Raw genomic sequence first — 23,490 nt, 5'->3', positions numbered from 1 at the left:
AGCTCCCACAGTTGTCATTCTAAGTTTGGGAGGCAAAATTTCAGACCCTAAAGTAAAGAATGACCAGCTACTGCAACAGTATTTTTCCTTGGGTTTGTTGCATTGCCACCTAGTGGTGCACTATGTTTTGGTCACTGAACATTTAGATTTCACTCATGGATATAAACGCACACATATATCCATCTGCTTTAAGGAAAAGCAGAGCTCTCTGAAACAAGCAGCGTAGAAGGATGGAAGACTTGCACTTGAAACTAGAGAATTTGGGCCAAAAAAATCCCAGGCCACATCACAGCTTTAAGGGTTTGCAATATCCACTCAGTGCGGGTCTTGAGCCGCACTGGGTTGTGCTCCTGTCCTAAAAGCTTTCTCCAATCCCAGAGGCAAGATTTGACCTTGCCACGAGGCTTGCGCACTGCAACAAGGATGCGGAGGTCCGGCGTGCAAGGCATACGGGTCCGAGGGAGCGCGTGACCCCCATCGCACGAACCGCCCTCTCGCAGAGACACTGACTGTACAATGAGCAACGACACGTTGCCTCACATTCGCTAGCCAAAGAGAAGCGGAAGGAGAACAGAGATATCGTTAGAAGACAAAGGGCTATTTAGCCATGGCAGATGGTAAAGATGGGAGCACCACAAAAAAAAATGAGGTGAAATCCGTGCTCAAGTTCTGCCATTAGAGGGATTTGGGCATAGCCAGGATGTGCCTGAGGGTCCCTTCAAGGGATGGACTTCTATCTCATTTCCCTGCAACAGTCAGATTTTTGCAAAAAGCTGAAAGACCTCCTCATGTCACATCACACTATCCTGCTTCAGCAAGTGACTACTCGGCATTTGACTTTTCTCTCTGTTAATGTGCGACTCCCATACTTTCTTATCACACCTTGTTCGGAGGGGAACAGGTACATTTTTTCCCATGGTTTCTTGGCAACATTTACTGCAGGATCTGGGTGTTTCCCAGACATGATTTGCACAGTATCCGATAAGATTTTTGCAAAATAGGGACACAGGCATATAAGCACACCCACACTTCCACCCTCAGGTTCCCATTTCCCGGCCCAGCTAGTCCCAACTTTTTCCTCCACATCTGCAGGCCCTCAGCATTTTTCCCTGACAAGTTCCAGTTCTTCTCTCTGACCTCTCTCTTCTCCCCTGGATTTTAGCCAGATATCATCTTCTCCCATTCTCCTTCCCTATTGAAATCCAGCCACTCTGCCTTGCTAAGTGTCAGATCAAAGTCCCCCTCTTCTGCGACACTGTCCTACCTCCCTTGCCCAGCCAGTCCCAGTCATCCAGGGAGCTTAATTCCCAGGCCTAACCCCTTCTCCCCCCAGTCCTTTCTCCAGTCTACTTCCTCCCACTTTCAGCTCTGGCTTCGTACCCTTTCTACATTCAGAAAAGATGACTACCTACTGACGAGCTTCACCAGGTAAGTGAGGTAACCTGGGACTGGAGAGGCTACAAATGTGGCAAGCAGAGGAGAAAGCCTTCAGACAACCGACTTTGGTTCCTGGCCAACCCACAGCAACCCTATGCTGCAGCCACGAGGTAAACACGGCAACATGGCAAGCCTTCACAGGGTATTAGCAGGCACTGTTTACTACAAAAGGAGCTACAGGACCAACCGCACGGGGCGATGGCATTTTCAGATTTTCATCTGCAAGAATTTCTTACCTTAAAACCTAATTTGAAAGGTAACTTGAGCAGTGGAGCAGATTTGGGTAAGGCGCAATGACCATGTTGCTCGGTCAGATAAGTTCTCCCCACCCTAGTGGGAGAACCACCAGAAAGGCAATGTTTTTCTTAGCATAAAGGCCATAAGTGTCAAGAATTTTACCTAAGAGGATGCTTTTTAGAAGCGCCCCCCGACTGAAAGGGGAAGGACACCTGGGAGGCTGTGCCATTTCACCGTTCACAGTGCTCCTTGCTCAACTGTCATCTCTCATCTCCGGCATTCACCATCTGACAAAGGCTGATGTGACAGAAATCGGCACTTGCCTTGCTCCAGTTTGGATTCCAGCACGGAAGTGTTCCAGTAACTAATTCATTATCCGTACGAAAGGGCATGCGTGCACTGATGGTCTCTTTTTGACAGGAGATTGAAAGTCACTTCCATTTACTGCAGTAAATGAGGTTAGTAAACTCTCTCCTGGCTGGTAGAAGTCTCTTAATTACTTCCATCAGCCAGGCCATACTTTTAATACTTGATCTTAGTATTCAAGCTGTCAAGAGAAGGCAAATGTTGCCAAACAGCGTACGGAGGCCCTGGATGTTGACAGCAATGCTTACTTTTTCATTGGCAGGAGAAGAAAGGAGAAAATGAAATGAACATTCTGGGGCTATTTCAAGTCAATTGCTCTTTGATTAAAATATCTCCAAGTGTTGGATTTCCAGCAGATCCAGTGAATCCTTCAAAGAACCAGCAGGGATCATGATTATATGATTAACAAAAAAATCGTTCAGTAATGGCTTGGAACAGAAGCTCCAAATGAAGCACCTGATTTATTTTAAGATTAAAAAAATGCTAATAGAAATGATTGTTAAATACAATCCTACCTCAAATGTACACACGTGAGCCTGCTCACGGAGGCGAGCCAAAAAAAAAAACTGTGGATAAGCAGCTTTGCTACATATCTTGGCCTGTATTAGGATTATACAACCTCCTTCAGAGTAGCAAAGCAGCTGCCCAAAGATGAGCTACTCCATAAAATGATCCAACAGCATTTATGTAAGTGGCTTTCTCCTTAGAGGACTTCAGGTGGCAAAACCGCTATGGGGCCAAAGCAGACAGAGCCCAAGCGCAGAGGTCCTCAGTCACAAAAAGAACCCAAGGAAGGGTGATTTCCTAGTCCGCATCAGTTCAAAGCTGTACAAAAGTTAAGGAACAAATTAAGGTAAGGAACAAAACAGCAAGTTTTCAACAGAAAGCAGTGGGGAGATGTGCCCTTTTCCCTATCTAATGTAGGGAGGGCAAATGGTAAAACACCATCTCTGGCCTCCCACTGAGGGTGCAGTTCAAGGATTTAGCAGTATGAAAAGTTTTCCTGGCCTAAAATAGCTGAGCTTGTCACACTATAATGAATATATTCCTCAAGTTCCTTACCACCATGTTCAGAATGAGAAATCCTGCAACATTTTTCTAAATAAATAAATCAGTTAAAAATAAATAAATACAATAAATCACTATTCACTTAAAGACAAAAAAGGTAGAAAAATGGAAGGCGTTACACTTTGCTAAGGCTCAAGAGTCAGTTATTGCATCAGAGACCTTCAAAGGGGCAGCCATGTTGAAGTTTAACATGGTAAAACACCACAACTAATACTTGCAACACAAAATACTGTGCTAATACAGCCAAATACTCCACTTAGGAGAGATCTGCTGCTCTGCTACCTGCCTTCAGAGAGGTCACGAACCACATCTCCCCGCACACAGCGACTGCACTCCACGGTCGCAGCCAGCGCTCACGTTCAATTCATTTGACAGCAAAGGTAGGAGAGCTCTTCCCCACCCTGCAAGCAGGCAGCATTGCAACGGTAGGAAGTCGGGAAAAGAAAGCAACCCTGGCCCAAGCTCTGCTCCATTATGCAACTGTAGCAGTGAATCTAAAGATCATGTAACTTTTTTTTTTTTTCCTTCTTCTTCTTCTTCTTTCTTTTTAAAGCAGCTGATTGTTCTGGAAAAATCAAATTTTGCAAAGCTACAATAATCTGTATTCTTCTGCAACTGAGGAGGAGCAACCTGGGCCTCATTCCTGCGACAGCGATAAAGTCGATGCATGCGGCGCTATAGCTCCAGCGCAGCCGGCGACTCCGTCCTTGGCAGCCACGCGCAGAACGCCCTGCGCGGCCTTGGCCGGCGGCAGCGCGCCTTGCAAATGAAACCGGGGGCAGCCCTGAGCTGCCTGCAAGGTGTCTTTGGCACCTTGCGCGTAGGGTGGAAGCTGCAAAGCAGCAGACCTTTGCCTTGAGACAAGTCGTCAGGCAGCGACAGGACCTCCTTGCCCTGCCATCAGCCTGTCACTGATGCAATGCTCAGTTTTAAATGGAGCCTTTAATCTGTGTGGCACAGCAAGCCTTAGGCAAATATTTACAAGCAAATTGCTCTGCCACAGATTAGTGCTAGCAATGCAAAACCTAGCACTCTTTTTCTGTATTCCTTTACTGTTTTAGACTGTTTGAGCCGTGACACTCATGCAGTTTTCACAGCAATCTTCACACTGTATCCAGGAACACTGGATTTTGTTGTGTTGGATAAATATCATTATTCCTTCTAGCCATGACAGGAAAAGCTCTCAAAGTGCTGAAAGAACCGTTCCTCATGAAATCACAGATCAGCTTGTAACCGAAGCAGGGGCAGATGGTGCACGCTCTTCGGCTCTTGCTGAGATCATTTGAATCTGGCAAACGTAGACTGGAAATGTGCTCCTTAGATAGGCATACAGTCTTCAAGGGACAAAATACAAGTTCACATTACCTTGATGGGACCGGTGGAGATCAGAAAAATGTCCTTCCTGGCCCCACCGGTACTGAGAATAGTCTCTTCACACTTCTTGAGCACCTCTCAGCTGCAGAAGGGTCTCAGAGTCACACACATCTTGGTGCGACCCTTCTCAAGAAGGCAGAGAGGGGACAAGAACCGCTAACACCTACATCCCCGACTGCTGCTTCAGCCACAAAATCATCCGTTAAGCACAGAAGAGCTAATGTTGAACCATCAGTTACTATCAAACCTTCCCCCAGCATCAAGTGGCACCATCAGATCACACACCCAACCTCAGTTTTCCGAAGCGCCTTTGCAGCGCGTAGCCATCAAGGAGAACGCAAGGTGTACAGTGAATATAAACAAGATTTATCATGAAATGCATGGGGAGCACAGCTCTACCTCGCAGGAAACGTTTGGGAAATGCTCCTGTCCATATTCCCTGCCGGTATACTGCGCCAGGCACTTATACAGCAGCCACAAAATAAAACTCTCACTCTGCTATAAGCAGAGATCATCGCTGCTGGCACTAAATGCGAGAGTCTGCTTGATTTTTTGTTTTTTCTAATTCAACATATTATGTTAAGCAAGTTCAGGCTTTCATGCTCTACAGAATCTCAATATGTTACTTAAAATTGTACTTACAAATGGTTTAACTCCTAACATAACAGGGAAATTCACTGCAGTGTTCCTATACATTTTTTTTTTTAAAAAGATTTTACAAAACATGTCAGAGAAATTTGCTAGATTTAATAAGCCCAAGTGTAATGATAAATATGTGGGTTGCTTTTAAGAGGGACACTCAGTTCTAAAAAACACCAGAATATGTCCATCACCACACTGCTTGGTATATTACTTATAAAGTGTATTTAATTATTACAATTTTAGTAATTATTTGTCTTTTTAGCCTTCATCACAGTGAAAAATAGCAAGTAAAATAATTTCAGTCACACATATTAGTAATTCATTTCATCTTTGTCATATCTGTGTTTGAACTGCACTTAGCACATGGAAATGCTTTGTTAGAAATGACTTTGACAGGAATTTTTCAAAGTCGCAAGTCCTTAATGGCATATATATTTTTATATATACATATTTTTTTTAAACATGAAATTTTACAACAAAGTTGCTCAGAATGAAGTTCCCTTCCACGTAAAATTACTGACCCCCACTGCACGGGCCATCTTCTGCAGCAATTGCTAATGCAACGCTCAAACCTAGCGTAAGCAACCGAGTCCCTTGCTCTGGCGATGCTCTCTCCCTCCCCAGGCAGTCGTTCGTTTTCTGCCCCCCTGCAACACAACCAGGAGCTGTTCAGCAAGAATACCGAGTCCTACCAAGCAAACCCCCAAAATACTGAACAATAATAATAAAAGAGAAAGTCTTGAATGGCTCTAATCTGCTCGGATGCCGTGCAAAGAACAGAAGTGAGAAAAAACAGTGTAAAAGAAAATATCTGAACAGGAGAAATAAGGTGGACGGACTCTTGCTCACCGACTGCAGCAGTTGGAAACGCTACGCAAGAGCCGCCGGAAGGAGTCTGCGCTGCTGGCTAACGCCGCTGGCACCTATGTTCCCATTTGTCTTAATAAAAGCAAAGAAACCAAAATGTTACAGTAGCAATTAAACGCAACATCGCCCACGCTTGCCACAGGACTTGTTGAGCGAGCGGAGATCTCTGCCCGGATCAGCTGGGCCAGCCCTGCCTCTGCCGCAGCGGCAGCGCTGCAGGAAGCTCCCGGGGTTCGGCACCAGGCGATGCAGCTCACGCCCCGACCGAGGGGCCCGCGCGCACCCCAACGCGTGGGGCTGGCTCCTGCTGTCAGTCTGGAGTCCGAGCTCCTTCAAGTTTCCAAATACGCAAATGCCTGTTTTTCGCAAAAATTTTGAATGCAGAGAGTGACCTTGGTCTGGGGCTTTGCTCAGGGAAGATCCCATGGGGAGCAGCCACGGTCTCTCCTTGGTGCTATAAATATACTCATATTAGCATCCTGATTAAAAAAATACAAACAGAAATAATGATGCTTTTCTGCAACTCTACAAAAGCCATAAATGCACCATGGGATTTGCAATCAAAACAACACTCAGGACTTCAGCTGCTCTTTGAATTTTATTTGAAATAAATTGGATTACAAGTAATTCCAAAGGGACTGCATCCACAGGGCAACCTTAGATTAAAAAGGGTATTTACAGTATGGAAAGAGAAAGACAATTTCACATCATCTGCTGAAGGAAACTCTTATTTCCGCCTCTCCGATATCATGCTTTCGAAGGGAGTACTGAGAAAATAAATGCAGATTCATATCATTTAAAAGCTTCCTCGCGTAGTCAGAACTAAGCCCGTAACAGAATACCTCTCCCTGAAAACATCTCTTCCGCCCGCCAAGCGGAGGAACCCCTCAAATCAAGCCATCAAAACTCATGTCACCGATGACGCCATTTTCTCATTTCTTTCGCTGCCATTTTAGTGTCGCCGTTACTCTACGTTTCCTCGGGAAGCAGCTGTGCCTCCTTTCCCCTCTACGAGGGAGACCCTGCTCGCATAACCGAGCGACAAAATAGAGCCTGCAGGCTGGATTCCTGCCGGCGGCGCCTCCTCGGCGGGGCAGGGAGCCCGGGGGCCCCGGCGGCCGCCCCGCGGCAGGGCCCTGCGCCCGGGGCCGCTGCGGAGGCTCCCGAGACGGGCAAGCCGAGCAGCCCATCGCTGGGAACCGGCAGCAGCCGCCCGGCGAGCCGGCGACGCCGAGGCGAGGAGCATGCGGCCCTGCTGGAGGGGGGCAGGCTCCTCTCCGAGCGCCGTAAAACCCTTCGCTAATAAGGGAGCGGACTGAAAAGAGGAGCAGGCATAAAGGAGACGTACTGACCGGCTTGCAGCGTCCGTCCTTGGACTAACTGTGCAACAGTGTCGTCAGGGTACAGGCAGATGCAGCAACCCGCTTAACCCGGCGGTAGGAAATTCATTTCTCTGTGCACACAGTTGACATTTGAAAGCCAAACTGCCTTCCCCTCTCCGTCGAGAAAGTATTTCCCAGCCTTAAATCGGGGCACGTTTCTCAGGGAACGCCATCGAGAAGGAAAAATTAAACAAACCTTCCAAAAGTTACCTCTCACCCAGCCTCCCCCTAGCCCCTTCCCCAAATTTTGGCGCAGTCCTTCAGTGCCCCTTGGCGGCCCGGCGGCGCTCGCTGCTCCCGCGAGGGTCTGCCTGCCTCGTTGGGCACGCGCAACCTCGCCGTTTCTCCGGCAAACGGGGATTTTCACGCTGCTTTGGAAACCAAACACAATATTGATTGGTATTTGCATCTCTCCTCTAACACAATTTCAGATGTATATAAAAAAAAAAGTTCAATACCTTCGAGTTAGCCTAAAAATTAGGTTAAAAAAGAGTAATGAAAAAATCTGTTCTCTCTTTACCACTTTCCCCTTTCGGATGCAAGTGGATTAACGCTGCGAGCCTGCCACTCACCCTTATTTTCAAGGCAGACCTGAGCTGAAGGATTTCAGCCGTCGCGCTCCCATCCCACAGCAAGGAATGCCTGCGCCCCGCTTCCCTGCGCCTTCCTCGGGAGCGCTCGTTCTCCTTCTGCTTCCGCAGAGACCTTCCACCCTCCATCCGCGCTTCAAACGCCGAGCGACGCGCGCGGCAAACGCTCACCGCCTCCAAGGGACAACGCCTGCTTCAGAGGCATCAAGATCCTGCCAGCGCTGCAAACACGATAACCGCGTTAAACCGGGATGCAAGCGCTGAAGCGGAGCGTCGGCGGCTTGCGTTAGCGCAGCGCTTCCACCGTGGGGTTTCCCGTAACATTTTACGGCAATTTGAAGTCTCTCAGAAAACCCCCCCCAAAGGAAGAAAACCTTGCAAAAGTAAAAGCTGCTTCATTTTGCTGTCGCATTGAGCTGCGGGCTAACGCTACGAAGGAAGAGGCAAGATTAAATACGTTGCAAGGTGGAGAACTACAAGCATTATTATTATTTTTTTTTCTATACACCCTGGTATTTCAAGAAAATTAGCAACTTTAAAGTTCTGCTCTCTTAAATAACATGAGATGAACTGACAAAATCATCCACACAAGTTAGAAATATAAGCCCAGATCAGTTAGCCCATTCTTCCTAAATATATATATTTTTTTTAAGTAAATCACAGCTACTTTGTTCATCTAATAAGTATTTTCAACATGGCAGCATGTCTCTTGGAAAAAATATTTATATTTTATTGACAGTGAAAGCAAGCAATTCAGAGAAGTTCATATATGTCATGATACCTTTAAATCCTCAATTTAAACATGCCGTGATCTTTACAATGGTGTTTTCTTACTACATTACTGATATGTTTCACAGAGTTAATTTAAAATTAAATTGCATATGAATTACTAATTACTGATCATTAAAATAAAAAAGTAGAAGTCTGGAATATGTCTGCTACAATTATATAGTTTATATTGAAAATGGTTAGCTGTTATCAAGCTTGGAGAGAAAAGCATTATTAAAATTCTCTGCTGCACCAAATGCCACATTATAATAAACACCTTACCCCTTTTCAGCTTACTTTCCTTATTGTGTTACAAAGCTATGGTTTAAACTTTTTTGGAGCATTACTCTAGTGTGCTAAGGATACACCGGAGACAAAAGGTTTCCATTTTTCTCCTCTGACTGTACTCCACCCTTGCTAAGGAACTCTCTAGTAATACATGTCTTACTTGGGCGTTTCATTCACAAGGCACGCAAGCGTTCGGACTTTAATGCAAATGAAATGCCAACTCCAGATGCTGCCAACAGATAGCAGAGAAAGCCCTGCTACAAGAGACCTCCAGCTAATTATTAAAAACGGTGCCTCAGACATTTTCCATACATTAATTTATGGTGCTTGCTTGAACTCTGGCTCCCACCCACTTCAGACAAAGGAAAATAATTTGCAACACGGTACCGACGGCGAGGATAATTGAGCCATCTCCCATGCAGGGTCAGCGCTGGCGGCTTTCTCCATCTTTTCACACATGCAAAGCACATTTCATTGTCTTATTTTCCCAAGTGATTTCTCCCCGCGCCGCTTTCGGGGCGAGCCCCCCTCCAGCGCAGGTGATCTCGCTCAAAACGGGGAACTTTTTTGGCCAGGCGCTGCCACCGTTCCCGTATTCCCTTTCCGAAGGGGTGAGACATTTCTCGGTTAACAATAGCAAGGGCGCAGAAGATGGCATATGTGCACCTTCATCTCAGGCGAGGCAGCCCCCGAGGAGACCAGCAATCCCCAGCACGGCACGTTTCATTAACCCGCTTTTCTTCCTACGGAGCGAGACAGTCGGAAGGAAAGGATGGAAAAAGCAACCCACGCCACGCTCGTATCCCCGCACCAAAGGCAGGCAGAGCTCCCGGACGGCACGCAGCCTCCGAGGCCGTAGATCCGAGACCATTAAACCAGCTGCCACCCACCCAGCTAGTCAAGGCCACTGAATTCATATAAATAGCAATTCCCCGACTGCTTCCCATTACTATGATTTTACTGGCTTAGCCCCTTTCATAACATATCCGATTCACTTGAAAGAGAGGTGGGGGGCAGGCTGGAAAGTCAAGTTGACTAAGCAAATATACTTCATCTTAAGAAACTAATCAAAGAAAAAAAAGCAATTTTTCTAAGTCTCTTAGTTTAATTTGGGAAAGTGGAAATATTTTCTATTAGCAACTACTGTCTTATTTTCATTTTTAATCCCACATTTGAAATCCTTACTTCCAAATAAAATGAAAGAAAGTTTAAGGTGTCTTCTAAATAAATCACAAGTGCATCTGCAGGAACAGAGGAAGCACTGAGCGGACCCTTATCTTTACACACACCACAAAGAAAAAAAAAGCATGAAAATCATATTATAAAGCAGCATCCTTATTTTTTATTTAACATACTTGCACAGACGTTTCGCAGCCCAGGGAAGAAACACCGGGATAGACGCATTCAGAAAGTTCGGCTCCCATATCGCTGCCGCAATTAAAAGCAGAGCCGGCAGTGCCACCGAGGGGCTTCAGCGCGGAGAGCCGCGCAGCCGGGGAGCGGGCGCCGACCGCCCCACCCAGCAGCCGCTCCGGAGCAGCGGCGGAGCCACCTCCGGCTCCCGTCCCTGCCTTTACTTGCTCCGCCAGCAAAGGAACATTTCTCCAAACCTGCCCACCTGCGCTCCTTAATTGCTCGCCCACCGATTTAAGCAACCTGCGGCGACAGCACAAAGAAAAACCAAGATAAGAGACACCTGACGGAAAACTCACTCCCGTCCAAAGCAAGCTTTTTACCTTCATTTTAGACATTTTTAAATATAGACATTCCTACCTGTAGATCACAGTATTGAGGAGTTACAAACCTGTTAATGCTGGCTGTAACTGCCACCCTTCAATTGCCTGGCATTCAGGCTTACACAGCTGTGTCTTTCTGCGTTAACGCTCAAGTTTTTTCATCTTAAAAAACAAAAACAAGAAAAAAAAAAAAAAAACAACCCTGCAAGTCCTGAAATGGCTGAGACAGTGAAGAGTCCAGCAAGACAATAAGAAAGCAGCTGCTTTCCACGGCTGAACACCACTGCCTCTAAAGCATCTCTGTTTTTTTTTCCAGTGGTGCTTTATTCAAATTCTAGGGAAAGCATCAGTCTGAAACCAGTAACTGATGGGAGTAACAGTTTATAGGTTACAGAAGGATATTTTATTGTTAACGGACTGTACCATGTAAGGCTTAGGAGGGGGAGAGGGCGGCGTGCCGGCGAGAGGAAAGATACTACTATTTTTTTTCTCTCTCCCCAAGCCACTGCAATTACTCTGATGTGAATTTTTGATGACTTCCGACATATTGCATGGTTAATAATCGCTTCAGCTGTCATGTTTGGTTAATGTGGGAAATGCAGGTGCTGCATTGTGATGCAGCACTGTAGCCACCGACTGTAGCACCGGTTGTGAAGCTATTCCCTGAACCGAGCTGCATGAATTTGCACATACCATGAGGCTGAAATAAATGGTAGTTTGATTTTATACATCAACAGAAAGCTTCTGCCATTTTAGACCTGCAGAGCTGTTGCAACAACTTGTACAGTCACATAATTCTCCTGCAGAGCAATTGGTGTCAATGTTCTTTAAAAGGAGGTTTGATTATTGCTTCATTGGGTTTGGTTATTTAGTGGTTAAAAGATTCAGATACTATTTACATTAAGCATTGGTCTTTTTTGTAGCTTTGAACAGGTTATTTAATTGTAGGCATATATAGCTCAATGAAACTGTCAGCACTACAGAAATGCAGACCTTTTATTAATATATGCTTAGTAGCCCAACTACCCCTTGCTCCACATGACACTTAAACAACATTATATATAAAAACAGACTCATTACAAATGGTTGCACATGAGGGATAAAAATCTGCTGCTTCAAGATAGAGAGGGTCTTATTTGTAAAGTATCACCTTTTCACATACACTTTAAACAGCAAACGAAAAGTATAAGGTTACATAAAATACTAACATGTGCCTTCCATTGTCACCAATAGAAAAACAATGCTGCAAGCAGTCGTGCAATTACAGGAAGGGATGTAAAACAGCCGAGATGAAACCATGCTAAGAGCCAGTCACCCGATGATTAAAGTCAGGCCAGTATATTCCAGCAGTCAGGTGATGGTGCCATCATTACAGTGCAGAAAGCTAGAGAAAAATCGAGAAACGGACCACCCCCATCTTAAAGAAAAAAAAAATTAGAAGCAAAGAAATAAGCAATGCATTTGCTAATACGCAAAACACACAGCCACGCAGCAGTGTTTCACAAAATGCGAGCGTAACGTTATCAGATGGTTACTTCCACCGGTGCAAACGGCACGTTTAACCCACCGTGCCAGCCCAGCTCCCTCCATTCTCAAACTGCTGGTGACACTCCCAAATGTAGAACTGGTTCTTTCTCAAACTGGGAACGAGAGCCCTGCTGTAACAGCACCGCGTTTCCCGATTCAGAAATTCTGCTTCCTGAATGGAGGGTCTGTATTTGCACACACACATACAGAAAAGGGCCAGGTTTGGGGTGCCCGGGCTTTTTTCACGGCACCACAAAAAGCCACCCAAACAGCATTTTACTGTGTATTAACACTGACGTATCTGCAGCATCACCACCGATACCCACGCAATTCATTATTTCCTTTTTTGTTTTAATTAAAACACTGCAGGAGCATCAGTTGGACATGAAGGACCAGTAAAACAGTGCAGAATATTTTACATAGAGAAAAAAACTTGGGTGTCTGAATTAACGTTGTACTTTCTGGTTTGGGAGCGATTCCTTTTACCAGGGTTACATTTGTAGGATGTATTTTATGACCTGGGCTTATCTATTTCAAAGGTGACATTGGGCACCTTTTACAGTTTGTTTCACAAGGCAGAGGGGTCTTTTGGGCTTTGAAAGCAGCAAACTTGAGCATTGCCTCAGACTACTGGGACTAGGAATGAGCCTAGGGGAGATTTTCTTCAGCCACTGCAAGGAGCAACCGTTCGGCATTTCTGATCAACCGAACATCATACTGAGAACCTGAATCCTGACTCCTGTACCAGGAGTCTCAAAAGTGAAAACAGGTCCCAAAACACCGGCATTAAAGGAAAACATCTCAGCCGGCTGCATTTCAGGGAAAAACACTGATTGCCACCAGCTACACCCAAGAACGCAAGTGAAGTCCATTTTAGGAGGGGAAGGGTATATATTTGCAGGAATAATCCAACTCAGGCATCCCTCCTACGTTTGAGGGCCAGTGCCCAGTGGTGTCCGTGCAGCTGCGCTCACCTCCGTAACTCACCCTTCCTCACCTCGGATGTCAGGAGAAGGATCGCAGCGTAAAGCCCTGCCACTCTCGCCTCGCGCAAAGCGCTCTCATTTTGTGGTTTTGGACAGTTTCCCCACCTACATACCTCTACCGTGCATCACCCATCATTAATGGTATGGAGCCAGGAGTACAGGGGCTACATAGAGCTTTGCTTTCTAACCGAACTTAAAACCAGATAAAGGGCATTATCTGGATAGGAAGGTCTTTGGGACAGGCTACAGCCTTCATCGGGATTTCGGGGGCAGCTGCTATAGTGGAGCTCTCTGGAGCTGCCGGCCGCAACCTTTAGAGATGCCATGTTTACAGACAGCGATTCGTTCTCTGTTCCTTCCTGGCCAGGTAATCGATTGCAGACGCTACTCCCAACTGCAGAGCCAAGTGCTACAGATCAGCACAGTTTATATATTTTTTTGTTTTTGAGTATTTCATTTCCTGCTCACAACATTGCAGGGAAAGCTTTCGTCATGTGGCTCAGTACAGCATCGCCGTCCCTTGTCTGTGGATATCTTAAAGCAAAAGCTTTGAGGGATACGGCCAGAAACTATTCACCCCAAATAGCTGTTAACATTAACGGCACTGAATGGGGACCAAGCTAAAAATCTCAGAATTATCTACTGCATTGGCAATCAGTTTAGTAAAGTGTGCAGTCAGTGCACTAATCAATTACTTCTGCGTTCAAACGTGGCTTTGGGAGAAGGGAGAAAACTACCGTTCAGGGTTACTGGGGAATGAAAACTATAAAAATTTTACTTCTTAGTAGAATGCATTATACGCCTAAGAGAAAGATGAAGCAGAGCACAGAACCCTTGGGATTTGTTTTTTTACGATTGCTTTTTAATTGCGATACATGCGCCAGAGTAGTTTGGATAATCTACATCTCTAGCTAGGCTTTTTAAACTGACAACAGGTAACAGTTAGCTTTAGTTATTCAGTCATGGAAGATGTTGGGTTTAGGATTTTTTTTCATTCTTACACAAAGCCATCTTAACCCGAGGCTAGAGATCTCACAGAAGTCAAGCAGACTTTTCAGTTCCTGGCAGCATACGCAGCCTTTCTGCTTTGCGTCAGAGTCGCTCCCCAGCTCCATTTCTGGGTATCCCTTTTCTCTCCACATTCCCCACAAAGACCTCTGTCCCTCTCAGGTGCCCCGTTGCATCTCCGGGGTGAAGGAGGTTTTCCTTCACTATGAATACAAAATCAAAGATGCTATCACCTCCTATCTAAAAATTCAAGGAAATCCCTTAAAACACCCTAACATGCAATCCCTGTGATCTCTTGTCCCTCTCTTCCATTTTGGAGAATCTTGCATGGGGCAGCAGTGGGGAGGAATATGAAAAGCAGCCCTAGACCTGGTCTTGCGTTGGCTCCTTTTTGAAGTTTTACAGCCGCTACGCCTGCTATCATCGACAAGCATTAGCCAGCAAAAATAAAAGACATTGCTGGCAGCGAGCTAAAACAGCAAGAGGTAGCTCTTTCCTGAAAATCCTCCTCCTCTGCAAACCCAGCGCTGTAGCAGCAGCAGCAGCAGCAGCGCCAAATACTGCACTGTCATACCGGGTCTGGAGAGCTCGCCTTAAAGCATCGCCCTCCTTCCTCTTCCCGCAAGGCCGGCCGCCTGATTATCCGGTATTAATGACACGCTAGGTCTCTTCCGAATGAGGGCCGTCATAGCCGGCTCACTGCCTGCGTCCTCAGCTCTGCACACTCATCCTCTCCATTTGGAGGCATCCAGGAAGAGGAGGCAGAGGGTTCAGGAAACCGCCTCAAGCGGATTAGGGGTGAAGAGGAGAGAAAGAAAATCCAAGCTAACGCTTCCTTTCACAACAATACAGTTATACTCGTGCGGAAATGGTGCAGAGCAAGAAGTCAGCTGGGCTGAACATATTATGCTCCTGGCCTATCCAGCAGGAAATCTGGGCTTAGTGGAAAAGGGCTAAGCTTCATGGACGAAGAGAACGCAAGAGATCTATCCAAAGTTAAAGCAAAAACTAGAATTGGGATGTGACCGGCTCCCCATAACACTCAGTGTTACAGTGTGACGCTTGGTGATTAATGCTGGGTGCCATCACAAAATGCCCCCTGCTCTCTGAGGAAGAGCCCCCAAACTCCATCGGACTGGGAGTCACTAGCTTATTGCAGAGCTCAACGGCAGCCCAAGTTTCAAAACAGCTTTCCAGGGCTCGACTTGCACTAAACGAGAGGCAGGATGGAAACGCAGGGAGCAGTGGGAGAGACCCCTAACAGCGCCAACCGAGGCGCCCTGCTTTGCATGACCAAGCAGATGGGGGGAGAGGAGGAACGTAAACCCTGCAAAGTTAGAAGCCTGACAGCCCCAAGCAGCGGAGAGGAGGGGGAAGCCTCCCCTCCTGGCCAAACGGCGAGGATTAAGCACCAACGCTGGCAGCGCCGTTCCTGCCGCGCACACCCCACACCCCAATTAACGGTATCATTTGTCAGGCTGAATGGGGAACTTGCACTCAATTCGGCAATTTGACAGAATGTCACTGAACTGCCTCACGTCCATATTTATCCAAGAGGCGAGAGCAGGAACCAGTTTTAATTAGAGCCCTTTTAACAAAGGGCCGAGGGTATTACCCATGCTCTCACCATCAAGCGATAATTGAGATGTAATCGTTTAAACAAAGCGCAACAAGTGTCCATTTACCCAAAGCCATTGTTAAATACCTACCAGGAGATTATTTTCAAAATTATAATGTGCCATGAATATTCAAACCACTTTCCATCTTTAGCATTAAAAAGAATAATCACCTTAAAAAAAAAAACAAAAAAACTGTAAGCCAAACAGCTATTTTGCTGCAGAATTCAAGGAGTGTTTTAAACATGCCAATGCTAATTTAAAAGGAGGGGGGAAAAGAAGCGATGGCTCCGGCTTTTGGGCCATTAAACTCTGCCTGGAAAGCCCTCTTTTGTACAGCATTAGCACATGTTTTAAGTCTGTAATTATGCAGAGAACGTGTTAATTTTTAATTCAGAATGCTAACCCCTTTTTATATACAAGCCCTGAATGTCAATCCCTCTTGCGGATGACTGCAAGCACTGACATGACCAAATTCAAATCGCTCATGAAAGCGCACTCTCCCTGGGAGGTTAGGCACTGCACTTTGGAAATCAACTGAACCCCGTAGTAAAAGAGCTCTTTTATAAAACTGCCGCCTCAGCACCATGGCAGGCAAAGTCCTCTCAACTCTGCAATCTATGAAACCAGAATTGTATCGTCACCGACATTCACACCTTCATTTCAGTGCATTTTCTTTAGCCACTGAATTTGTTAACACAATTTCCCAAGAAGCTCCTTACATTATAATGCACAGGTAAGTGCAGGGACAAGCAAGTTAACCTAGTATCTTCCAGAAGCCCGAATCAAGTTAATGACTGTCAAACAGCAAGTCCATCTTTCATTTCTTGTGATTCCTGCTGATGGCTCATGGAGGTCCTGAATCCACGAAGGGACCTGATTTAAGAGCACCTTTTGACACAGTCCGGCAATGAATTATTAACTCCAGCGGAAGCCGCAAAGCATCAGCTCCTAGCAGTCACGATCCTTCTATGATGATTAACCAGAATGCAATTATTAATGCTCCTGCTTCTCACAAAATGCCTCTGAATTCTTCCATCACGCAAAGCCCAGAAGGCACCACAGACACACACACTTACATGTATGAGAACAGAAACAAATCTGTGCTTTTACCATTGTTTCCTCAGAAACTGTATTGTCAGTTGTGAACGGTTTGAGAAAAGAAAGCTCTACTTCCCCCATTCATTATAGCAATTATACTTTGGACTTACAGCACTGAAAAAAAAAAAGTGACACATGCAGAATGAAGCCCAGATTCTTCATTTCCACAGCAATTCAACGCATGCAACCACAGAAACCTGACAGCAGTTTTAGAGCCATCCTTTCCCAGGTTACACTGTATAGCAGAAGCTGTTTCCAGCCCTGAAGCTGGCCAGGCACCTACATTTAAGAACACGTGCCCCCCGCAGTCCCCTTCACAACCAGCAGACAGATGAAGAAAGAAGCAATCAGCTCTAAAGACAACACGTGCTGCCCAAAAGGGTGTCCCCAACCTCCCTCTGAAAGAACGGCTGGGATAGACACACGGGGGGCACCCTGCAAGCTGGATTTAACCTGTGGGCCTCCAGCAATATCACGATATACGAACAACTCCCTCCGTTTTTGCCAAAGGTTCATCCAAAAGCAGTTCCTAGTATTAAAGCAAAAGGCACCAAGAGGCAACAAAAAGCAGCGATAGGATTCAGCAGGTCTTCACTGTTCCAGGATGTGCACAGATGTTCGTGTTTAGGATAGGGAAGACAACCCACCACGCAGTTTCAGAATTAACAAGTGAGAAGTAGGGTGAGAGAGTTTAGTTTTTCCTTAGCAAGGAAGTGAAATCTGTACTTATCCTTTAATTACGGTTGTCAGCTCTAAAAAAAGTAGCACTAGAACTACTGGCCTGCATGAGAAATGAAACACCTACAAGCATGATGCTAAAGTCAACTATAGCAGTTGCATGCCTGATTCATCAAACCATTCTTATATTTTTCATAGTGGAAGTATAACTGAAATCAGTACCGGCATCTGAGAGCTTAATTAGAAGTCAGGTCTACTCCATTCGGGTCCTTATACCATGCTTATTACATTAATATCTAAGTGCCTTCCAGTTCTGCATTAAGTGAATGACTAACACCTGTCACATGTTGTTTGTTCTCTTCTTCCTTTCCTGGGGGAATCGAAACACAGTGTTCACGGGGATCATGGAGTAAAAGTAACCACCGAGAAGGCATTTTCCTTCAGTTCTGGCTAAGCCGCCTCACACAGAACGCATTACGGCCATGCCTGCCTGGCTAATGTTTTAAGATTATTATCACCACAGTAACTAAGAAGTTGCACGTATTAAAAATAGTTTAGCACCAGTTCTCTTCCTAGTCACGTTTCTACACAGGACTGACAGAATTGGAAGACCCCCAAAATTTGTCCTTTGTAGATCAAATCAAGTTATTTGGAGGCTTTACCATTTGGAAGAAACCTTTGTTGCCTTGCCTGGTTCTCCTTACCTTGTCACCTTAAATCAGAGAACTTTGAGGATACGACCTCCAACAGAAGAAAGTAGTGTTCATCTCTCCAGTCTGACCAAAAAGGAAGACAAAGGGATGAATGGTTTATCTTGCTCTTGAATCCTTTCCAAAACAACAAGGATACTTCATCTTAAAGAGGAAGCGGGTTTATCTGGAGTTTCAAAACTAGAAGATCATAATTAGCAATATTATTTCTTTTGCACTCATGAGCCTCCCCGTTTCCCAATGCTCCTCCATTTGTTCATCTCTTCCCTTCTAATGTTGAAAAGTACTTACATATCATTGCTTCCTAGTTATCACCCAGTGGTTTTTTGCAAGGATTTGGTCAAGTATGGGGGATGGCTAGAAAATGGGAAGAGCTCAAAGGAAGAAACTTGGGAGGGATCAAATCTTTCATCCTCTTGACAGAGCTCTACAGAGCTATGCGTCTTAAGGACAACTTGTCATTAGCCAGGCACTTCTAGTAGCAGCAAATATATGGAGAAAGGTGTCAATCTCATGAACATAAACTTGGCATAGAGACTTGGAAACAACTGGTGGAGGGAGGGAACCTTCATTGTTGCACCCATACCACCATCTCCCCGTTTGTCCATCCCAACCCTCCCAAACTGAAGGTAAGAAAAGTCTGCTGAAAACTGAGCTACAAACTGTCAGAGTAGAAGAGGAGAAGGACTCATTCAAAATGAATGAAGGGAATACACACAGCTTTCATTTAATGCAACGTATATAGCCATTTTCTTGAAGTGCATAAATTGATTATTTCTTTCAGTTGTGACTCTCTACCTCTGTGTGCTCACCTGTTTATTGCTGAATATGTGCAAGTACCAAACTACTGTACACAAAGACATTCACTTAGGATCAATAAAAAAAGCATCAAGATCACATTGTGGGTTTTGGGTGGATTACTTTGTTAATGCATCTTCATAAAAAAATCTTGCTAATTCATTAGCTTTATATAACTGAAAAATTCAAGAAAAACAGACCCACTAAACATCACCTTATCCTTTTCCCCAACACTGATCAGAAGAGGCTCTGATTATCATTAGAGGTCTTCCTACATTGCAGGCTCAGACATGCACATCATGAGATACTTTACTGCAAAAGATCCTTCCAGAAGAAGTCCGAAGAGGGCAGACAGGATTCCAAGAGGTATATATTTCACTAATGAAAGGTAGTAAACATTCAACCTTTTAACACTCAGGAGGTACATGCAGTAGTGCAGCTGCTTTAACTCCGGTCATCAAGCAGCACTTAGGTGTCTCCTATCTGTCTTCACAGGAAATTGGTAGCTCTACTACTGCACTATGCTGTATAATTTAGAGATGTCCAATGAAGCTATTTCCGTCTCGATACTACTGGACTCGATAATACAAGCCTGTTGATACAGTTACTTGGAGTTTGGATCAAACCACTCTCCATATACTATTCACAAAGCAAACATCCTTGTGGACTGGCAGATTCAGCTACATTGTGATAAAGCACATCAGGACATATTTTTAGATAAAAATATTAGTAGCTAGTCAATTACAATGTAACATGGTATCCATGTACCATCACTGAACCAGGTTCTTGCTAGTAGTACTAACTGCTGTGTATATTTACTGGAAGTAAGAACATGCTGAGAGGCAGAGAAGAAGAACACTTGATTTCCTTTTTAAAAAACTTTATTAATATTTGCTCCAAACAAGATCCTCCAGCTACTGAAGAACTTTAACACCCCCCAAAATGCATTTTCCCTGGAGTCCTTCATTATCAGCAAGGGCCTTTCTTGCAAGTGCATGTGTTCTTTCACAGATTCTCTTTACTATCTAATTTGAGAGCCTGAGGTGTTAAGTGTTCAAGGAATGCAATCAAATCCTGCCCCTTCCAGGCCTACTGGGACACCTATTAATTCATCCTCCTATAGAGAGAGGGAGAGTTTATCATCTCTTGCAATTGCTAGTATCTAAAAAAGTGGAACAGGGCAACTTAAATCGGCATTGCAATTATTTAAAGTCTATAAATAGTTGTTGCCCCTGTGTAAGTTAAATTGCTATACAGTAATGTCCTCTCTTTTCTACCTTCTAAAGCTAAACTGTGATTAAGTCAGGTATGCAGGGACTGTGCCATACAAGAGTCAATGGAAAGAGAATAAGAGTGCTTAAAAACTATGTTGAACTCCACACAAAGATGGGCTGAAAATAAAGAGTATTTTTTTAGGTTCTTTCTCACTCAGTAGAAAAATGAGAGGACACTCATCATTACCAAACTGTTTCACCCCAACTCAAAATATTAAAAAGTCATCATAAAAATCCAGCCCAACCACAGTAATTAAAAGGATATGAACTGCTCTAGAAAAGAAAATCCCAAAGGATTTTCTCTAAGTATCTTTGCATCTTTTGGAAAGACAAAGGCTGCCTTTGCACAGAACCATCAGATTTGGCAGACTACTAAAACAGGGAGATGGAGACAGTCAGATGAAGGCAACACTAAGCCCAAAATCTTCCATAGCATTAAAAAAAAAAAAAAAAAGAAAAAGAAAAAAAAAAGAAAGTCAGCTTCAAGACAGATGCCAGCACAAGTTTCTTGCAGCAGCACCAGCTCCCATCAGCATTTGCTTCAGAGACAGAGCAACCACCACTAGCTCCCGGTGAGAGAAAACCGTACACTTTTTGGCAAGAGTACCATGCTCATTTCCTTTAAAAAGGTAACATCTAACAGGTAATAACCCTACCTTATAAAATCTTATAATTTAATGGAAAGCTGAAATGACAGGAAGTGGACTGCAATAAGTCTCGGCTACAAGTCTGAGCGAGAAAGATTCAATAACGCTCAGGACAGTAGCCAGAAGGCAAATACTTGGCTCCCGATCTTTTGTTAAGAGTATCCTGCACAGTTTTCCTTCACATTTGGTACAGTACAAAGCCGTGTCTTAGTCTCCCTTAATTTCCAGTACTTGTTTTTAAACTGTAATACACAGCATTAAGGTTTGGTGTAGTTACTGTTCTTTATCTAGGAGGGTTGTAGCAAACAGCAATATCACTTTATGGAACTGCACAGCTAAAAAAATGGCTTCCTTCCCCAAAAGCACGTTCACATCACCACCCCGATACCAAAGACACGCGCAAAGCATGCATGGGTGAAGGGAGTTTAGGCTCTTTTGTTTCATGAAGGTCTGCGTTTCTGCAAAGCCAGGACAGATGGCAGAAAGAAAACTTGACACAGAACCTGAATGAGCCCTGGGAATCCGCTCCAGAGAGTAAGTAGAAATGAAGGGTTTGGGGCAACTGCTGGCTGACTGCAGTGGCAAGTGGGTTTCTGAAAACTAACTGAATCCCCAGACCACTTGGGTCAAAGAGGTAATAACATAATTGAAATACCAATCCCCGTCTACCTTACCAGTATAAAAAAAATACCACTGCAATCAGGAGAGTTGTGTTGCACAAAGACTGTTCATGTACAAGAGCAGTAGCACTGGGCCTTAGATAACACCACTCTTTAAAACCTGATTCAGTCTCTTCTACAAGCTAGAACGTCTGTCTGGTTAGTAGTATGGCCCTGGGACTTGAGCAGAGGTGACCATGTGGAGCACATACCATTAAACAACACAGGGAAGCAAGCAAAGATAGTTCTGCAGGGAAGAGAGATAGGGAGGGCCCTATCTCACAGCTGAGAAGAATTACAAGAAGATGCCACACATGTTTCTGTAGGCAATACTACTCACTTGCAGCACACTTATGAACCAATACAAACAAAACTTTCTTCCATAAAAAACAATGACTAGTTTTAAACTAATAAATTAAAGAGGCAGCAGTATTACTCTGCATCCCTGACTGTCCAGCAACAGCTCTGCAAGTACTGGGCAGCTCAAAGATAACAAGACAAAATATTTCAGAGGCACAAACCTTAAAACATCAGGATTCTTGCCTCCCTCCCTGTAATATCCAATTTTCACTGTCTCCTACTTCAGAGATTCATTTTAGTAGGTAAATGTTAACACACACCAAAACCAGGAAAAATCAAGACTTTTTTTAAAAAAAAAAATCCAAACCACATTAGTACTTTTGGATAGCCAAATTATATTACAAAATGCAGGATTTCAACATCCTGGCACCAAGCCAACATTTTAATGGACATTCAAACACTAACTAAGGAAATGATTGTGCATTAAGCCTACCAATAAGTCAACAATCAATACTTCAGTATTACAGTAAAAACACAATGCACCCTTTATAACTGCTTCTGGCTTCATCCTTGTCAAACTCTGCTCTAAATAAAAATAAGAGCGTCTTGAAACAACAACTGATGTACAAATTATTTTTACAGCCAAGCATTTTTCTTAAATTCCAGACCAAAATGTTACTCTGGATTGCATTTTTTTTTTTTGTGTACCAATAGGGCAGAAAAGTCAGAGGAACAAAAAGGACAAATTCAGACACAAAATGAATCAGGCATGTCGACAGGTAAGAGGAGCAAAACAAAGAAACCTCAAACAACCAAGGCCCAAGCAATTGCAGATTAGGAGCCTGGTTCTAACTGTATCTCCAAAAACATCTCAAAAGAGGAGCAAAAAAATTGCATCAAAGCATACTAACATTCAGGATTTAATCCAATTCATATATTTTAATTGCCTGCACAGCCTCATTCCTGTATGTCCCCTCTCAACATATTCTATCAGTTTGATCAAATGAAGCCAAAGGCAAGCTCTTCAGAGCAAAAGACTTGGACATCCTCTGGAAAGTGAGAGTATCAGGCAGTGTTGCTTTGCAACAGAACAAATGCTTTAAATCTAGTTAACTCTGGCCTCCTGTTCTGAGCCACAGTCACAATGCTGAGCCATTGCTATATTTCCACACAGTGGAAAAACCCCACAGTTTATGGAAGCTTGGAGCAGCTGCCTGTGTCCAGCGTATGCCTGTTTTTCCTAGAAGAAATGGTGACAGCTGTTGATCCAATGCTGTGAAACCTGAATGAAAAGGCAGGAGGACATAAACAATCAAATTGATCATTTTTTATCTCCACAGCCTAGTAAGCTCCGTGCTGAAATGGAACTTCATCATGGAACGGTTAAGCCAGCGTAATAGCTTGGGTAAACAAGCCAGCTGAATTCTCCAT

At 44.4% G+C, this 23,490-nt stretch overlaps 1 protein-coding gene across 2 annotated transcripts in view; it reads right to left on the bottom strand.

Annotated features, from left to right (window-relative positions):
* NUP93 (nucleoporin 93) overlaps positions 1-23,490 on the bottom strand; it is an 88,365-nt gene that overhangs the window by 38,010 nt on the left and 26,865 nt on the right. The window contains exon 1 of one of the 2 annotated variants that reach the window (XM_013949408.2): positions 10,824-10,842. The exons of the other annotated variant lie outside the window; for it this stretch is intronic. The gene's annotated coding sequence lies outside the window, so the exon portion shown is untranslated. Of the gene's footprint in view, positions 1-10,823; positions 10,843-23,490 lie in introns of those variants that run through there. 2 annotated transcript variants of the gene reach the window in all.

This window comes from Apteryx mantelli, chromosome 10 (genome assembly GCF_036417845.1).
Source record: "Apteryx mantelli isolate bAptMan1 chromosome 10, bAptMan1.hap1, whole genome shotgun sequence".
Lineage (NCBI taxonomy): Eukaryota > Metazoa > Chordata > Aves > Apterygiformes > Apterygidae > Apteryx > Apteryx mantelli.
This window is presented reverse-complemented; position numbering and strand designations above follow the sequence as displayed.